The sequence below is a fragment of the Bos indicus genome, chromosome 4, assembly GCF_029378745.1.
Source record: "Bos indicus isolate NIAB-ARS_2022 breed Sahiwal x Tharparkar chromosome 4, NIAB-ARS_B.indTharparkar_mat_pri_1.0, whole genome shotgun sequence".
Classification (NCBI taxonomy): domain Eukaryota; kingdom Metazoa; phylum Chordata; class Mammalia; order Artiodactyla; family Bovidae; genus Bos; species Bos indicus.
This window is the reverse complement of record NC_091763.1, coordinates 99,220,277-99,226,901: the sequence shown is the minus strand read 5'-3', so window position 1 is coordinate 99,226,901 and position 6,625 is coordinate 99,220,277.

Here is a 6,625-nt window from a genome sequence, read left to right as displayed (position 1 = left end):
CAGTACCAGAGATCCTGCCGTGAAATATCCCTCCTCATAGTAACATGGGTCCTGCCCCAAATACCTCCCCTGCCAAAGGAGCATAGATCCCGCCCTGAAATACCCTCCCCTCCACCAGCCCAAGAGCATTTCTTTCCCTCAGATAAGCTCTACAGCAGTCCCAACAGGGAGCCTTCTAAGGTTTCTGCATGATGACAGCCCACTATGGCCACCCGTGTTCTGCATCCTCAGCCCTAACTTTCCGGTTGGAGAAACAGCCTTTTTCACTTGTTCTCCATTGTTGGGGATGACATGTTTAAGATCATTTAAAAATCAAAATGGAGGAACTGTGATTCAGACGTCTAAAATGGAGCTGGTGGCCATTGCGGATGTGGTTTCAGACACATTACTGCATCAATTCCTGAATTTTTTGAACTATATCAAATTCAAGGATGTCACCAGATATTTTCAAAACATCTGGTAGCAGCTGGCAGCTGCAATCGTATGGTCTCAAGGTTTATGCTTGTAACTATACAACCATTTTGGGCACCAACCAATCTCTGCTTAACAAGCACCCTTCTTGCCAGCTCCAGTCCTAAATCTTGACAAACAACTTATGTAAATTTTATAGGTTTTGTGTATACAAGCCACCTCTATTTTGTGGTCCTGTGGAACATAATTCAGGTGCTTATTGAATCTGTGTCTACTGGGCTATACTCCTCACTTTGGCTCAAATGAAACTCTCTTCTGTCCCTTATTATAGATTGTTTATTGATTATTTGCATCAATGTTAATTCTATCCATTTCATGCGATAACAAGCAGGGGTCTCAGACTCTATCATGTTTGTATCATCCAAACAAAATGAGAGTGATGGATTGTGTATTGAGCATCTGCGAAGCTCTTCATCCTCATGGATGATCTTGAGGAGTCTTCTCTTCCCCATTTCATAGATGAGAGAAGCCAGCTCAGAGAAGGGCAGTCACCTGCCTAAAGTCTAAACTCTTTGGGCTCTCTCTGGTTTTCTGCTCGCCATGCCTCGTTGGGTAGCATTTAGTGAAAGCAATGTTAACTTTTTTCTGCTGGAGAGAAATTTGCATGATTTTGTAAGTTTCCGAACAGAAGGTTCTCAGCTGTGAACTGAGGTCTGTGGACAGTGGCATGCAGGGAAGGATGAGGACGGTAGAGGCCCACAGAAGGTTACAGTCTCCGACTCCAGTTAGGAGCTCCCAGCTGCTCTTCTGTCAAAAGCAATCCTAGATGGCCTTCTGCCTTTCATCTCCTTTGCATAGGGCCAGATTCTGGCTTCCAGAAGAGCCTGAGAATTGAGTAAGCTCCTTCACGAGGAACAGGTATTGCTGAGTCAGCTTGGCTGGGCACTGTCTGCCGTAGAAGGACAGATATGTGACTCCCAAGACACACCCCAGGGTGAGAGTGTCCATCCTCTCCTGACCTCCAGAGTAAAACTCCCAAAGGCTCAGGGCCTGTCATCATGACTCAGCACCACAGGACATCCCTCTGGGGGTTCTGTTTAAAGTGTATGAAAGTGCTGTGAAATGGAAAAAGAGCAACAGAAATACTGATGAAGAAAGTTGAGGCTTGAAACTATAGAATTCCTAGAAGAAGACATAAGGGAAAATCTTCAGAACATTGGTTTTGGCAGTGGTTTCATGGGTATGACACTGAAAACACAGGCAATGAAATAAAAATATACATCAAACTAAAAGGCTCATGCAGAGCAAAGGAAACAGTCAAAAGGCATTCCAGAATGGGAGAAAGTATTGTATATCTGAGAAGGGATTAATATCCAAAATACGTAATGAACTCCTATTACTCAATAGCAAAAACCCAAATAACCTTTGTAAAAAATGGGCAAAGGACTTGAACAGAGGTTTCTGAAAAGAAGACATACAAACAGCCAACAGCAATATGAAAAGGTGCTCAATACCACCAATCATCAGCGACATACACACCAAAACCACAACGAGATGTCACCTCATACTTGTTAGGATGGCCATTATCCAACAAAGTATGGCAAGAATATAGAGAAATTGGAACTATGTGCACAGTTCCTGGGAATGTAAAATGGTGCAACAGTTAGGGAAAACAGCATGGAGTTTCCTAGAAAGATTAAAAATAGAACTAACTATCCAGCAATCCCACTTCTAGGTATTTATCTGAAAGAACTGAAACCAGGATCTTAAAAAGATGTCTGTACGCATGTTCATTTCAGCATTATGCACACAGTAGCTAAAGGTAAAAACAACTAAATGTCCATTGACAGATGAATGGATAAAGAAAATATGGTACACACAATGGAATATTAGTATATAAACAATGGAATATTATTCAGTCATAAGAAGATGGATAAACCTTCAGGACATTATACTATGTGAAACAAACCAGTCACGGAATGACAAATACTGCATATGTGAGATATTTAGAGTGGTCAACCTCATAGAAACAGAGTCCAGAAGAGGCAGTGAGGAGGCAAGGGGGCAAAGCCTGGAGGCCAGGTAAGCTCTTTTAATAACACAGGTGAGAAAATATGACACCTGGTGGTGGATGAGGTTAGAAATCATTGGATATTGAAGGCAAAGCCCACAGCCCATTGTGATGGATTGATGGTAGGAGGGCACCCACAGAAAGAGGGGAGTCAAAGGTGACTCCCTGATTTTGAGCCTGGAGAGCTGAAAGGATGAAATGAAAGGATGGGGAAGACCATGGGGCAGGCAGGCTCAGTTCTTATAAATCAAATCATTGGTCAACTCCTTTAGTCAGTTGCCACATAAAGTGAATTTTAACTACACAAATAATACACATTCCCCTTGTAAAATGAAGACACCTGAGCCCACCCTGGTCTTCTCTCCACCTTTATAGATTTAGCTACTGTTATTAGTTTGATATGTCTGCTCCCAGATGCTTTGCTAAATGTTTACATACCTACAGATAGTCCCTTGGAAAATATAGTTTTGTGAGCTCTGGGAGGAAAGAAACTTTACATAAATATATCACTCTGCAACATGCTGTTTTTATTCAAACATATAAATTGGAGATGAGTTCATATTTGTATTTGGGGATCTACCTCATTTGTTTTCATGGCTGCATAATATACGTTCAGTTCAGTTCAGTCAATCAGTTGTGTCCAACTCTCTGTGACCCCATGGACTGCAGCGTGCCAGGCTTTCTTGTCCATCACTAACTCCCTGAGCTTGCTCAAACTCATGTCCATTGAGTCGGTTAGAGAACTATAAAGGAATTCATTTGAAAGTAGAGAAAACTTTTGCAAGGTGTATTAGTCAGGGTTCTCCAGAGAATCAAAATGCATTTATACACAGAGAGAGAGAAAGAGGGAGAGAGAAAGATTGAGAGAAGTATGGGGAACAGGCAGGGAAGCTGCCTCATTTATTGCAGAAGGCAGAAACAGGATTGTAGAGAACAAGGAGTTGTTTTTTAGGAAATGGAACAGAGATGGGATTCCCCCATACTGTCCTCTACACGATGTTTGCGAAAGCATATTACTTACTAACTTAGGAGGCTTGAATGGTTTCAGCAGTGAAAATGAATGATTTTATAGATTCATAAACTCATGGATTCCTGCCGCTGGCAGTTTAATGCCATTATTGGCGGTTTACTGCCCTGTGTTAATGGAGACTTTGGTTCCACGTGGGGTGGAAGGCACAGGCCTGGAGAGGCAGCCAAGTTCTCACTCTAATTTGGGATACTCCTTAAGGAATGATCACGGTATCTGGGAGAAGGTGGGTCACTTTCAGTGTTTGGGATAATTTTAGAGATAATCTTTAAACAGATAGACCAAGGTCCCCAGCAAGTGCCTTATGCCAGAATGAGGCCCATAAACTATAAGCGCTGGAAGGTCCTCATGGTTCTTCTGACTCAAGTTCTTCATGTTGCAGATGAAGAAATGGGACAACTTGATTAGTAGAGTTCAAGTGTAAGGTCCTGTATTTTGTTCTGAAAACTGAATTGTATAAGCAGAGGATTGGGAATTTTTATGGTCAAGAATTTGCCTGCAATGCAGGATACCTGGGTTCAATCCCTGGATTGGGAAGATCCCCTGGAGGAGGGAATGGCAACCCACTCCAGCATTCTTGCCTGGAGAATACCATGGACAGAGGAGCCTAGAGGCCTACAGTCCATGGGGTCTAAAAGAGTCAGACATGACTGAAGTGACTAACACTTTCACTTTCACTTTATATTTAAGTCTTGTGGGGATAGTTCATAAAAGCTGTGTGTGAGTTGGTACTAAGATATGGTTATGAAAAATGAATGTGCTATATTTAAAGATATCATCATATTTATAAAATAAAATTAATATGTGTTCATGGTAAGGAATTTGAAAAACATTAAAAGTATAAAGAGTCAGAGATCACCCATAAAATTCATCATCTCTACTATATAAAGCCAATAACTGTAGCTATTTTCTGCATACGTATATATCAAAAATATTATATAAGCAATCATATTGCATCTACAATTCTGTATTGCACTTCTTAAAGTTAGTGTTTGAGATAATTGTATTTCTTACACATGCAGTTGTAAGAAATAATACAGAGCTCCCATGTACCCTCCAGCAAATTTTCCTCAGAGGTAACATCTTGAAGAACTATAATATCATATCACAATCAGCATATTAACCTTTATAGTCCACTGATATTATTAATACTACCCCTTTTACTTGTACATATGTGTGTGGTTATGTCTTTACAATTTTATCATGTGTGTAGATCCATGTATCCACAACCAACTTGAAGACCCAGAATAGTTCCATTACCACAAGATGCTCTCATCTGGCCCTTTAATAATCTCACCCCCTTCCCCTCATACTCCTTCACTCATTCCTGACCTCTGGCAACCACTAATCTGTTCTCCATGTCTAAATTTTGTAGTTTCAAAAATATTAAATAAATGGAATCATACCTGCCTTTTGGTGTATATGTATGCATATATAACGTTTTAGAATTGTTTTCTTCCACTCAGCATAATTTTCTGGAGCTCTATCTACTTGTTGTGTATCATTAATTCACTTATATTTATTGTTGAGTACTATTTCATAATATGGCTATACCAGTTTGATTAACCAGAGGAAGTCAGGTAGGTTGGTCATGTTGCCTGTTGACCTTGTTTGTTTTAGCCTCTACCAAAAAGAGGTGAAGAACATCTGGGTTGTTTTCAGTTTTGGGCGATTAAGTAAAGCTGCTATGAGCATTTATCTACAAGCTTTTATGTGAAGATACGTTTTCAGTTCTCTGGGACAAATGCCCAAGAGCGTAGTGACTGGGTTGTATAGTAATTGTGTGTTTAACTTATAAGAGACTGCCTGAAAATATTTTGGAGTGTGAATCACACTTTTAAAAAGCTTTTACTTGAAGGATAATTGCTTTACAATTTTTTTTTTTAATTTTTTAGCTGCACCACACAGCATGCCAGATCTTAGCTCCCCAACCAGGGATCAAACCTGTGCCACTGCAGTGGAAGCACGGAGTCCTACCCACTGGGAAGTCCCCAAATCACACATTTTTGACATGTAGTGTGAACATTTCTCTAAGTAATGAAATATGCTTTGAAAACAAAAGATTTAAAATAATGACCTGATATTGCATGGGATGGGTTAGCAAAACTTATTCCAGTTTTTCCCTGATATTGGACATTTTGGTTGTTCCAGATTTCTTTTTCCTTGTAGAAATCATGAAGAGAGGCCTGCCTGTGCAGTTGGTGTGAAGAACAGGTCAGCTGGCAACTGTTCTTGTCATGCCCAAGGATAAGCAGGTTCTGAAAGGCTGTTTTGTGCTAACTTTACTGCACAGGGATCTGAGGGAGATATCACAATGCCACACTTATTGTCATTCAATAAAAAATGTAACTGTTGCACACACACAGACTGTGCATGGTAGTACTTGTGTCAAGGACTTTGGCCTATGTTGGAAGACTAACATAATTGGAAACTCTTTTTCAATTTACGAGGAGAAAGACACCAGAATGCTACAACTCTTCCTGTGTCAAATGCCAGGATAATCAGGTGGACCCCTGGTGAGCTTGGACCTAGGAAAAGGGTAGGTTACCTCTAATGGCCCAATTTTCATGGCCTAGTCATAGTCTTGTCGTAGGACAGAACTCAGGATGTCTGCTGGAAGAGATGCACTTGAGGGCTTCAGTGGGCTCTGCCCTTGGTCACTCACTTGATCTCTGTGTTGTGGTTGTTTAGTCACTAAGTCATGTCTGACTCTTTGCGACACTCTGGACTGTAGCCCGCCAGGCTTCTTATCCATGGGATTTCCCAGGCAAGAATACTGGAGCAGGTTGCCATTGCCTTCTCCAGGGGATCTTCCTGACCCAGGGACTGAACCCATGTCTCCTGCACTGCAGGCAGATTCTTTTACCACTGAGCCGGTGGGGAAGTCCCTGATTTCTGTGAGTCTGAGTGCAAAACCTTTTCTGATGGACAGACACACTATTTATTTTGTGAATTGATATGCTCAGTCAAGTACTGTGAGCCAGTAGCTTCTCTCTCTCTTTTCACTAACTTTGTTTCTTTGGTTTCTGATCCATCTTGGGCTGGTTCTGCAGTTCAGCAGCCAGTGGAAATGCAGTTTCCTCATCCCTAAGTTCTTGGAGTACAACTCACTGCAG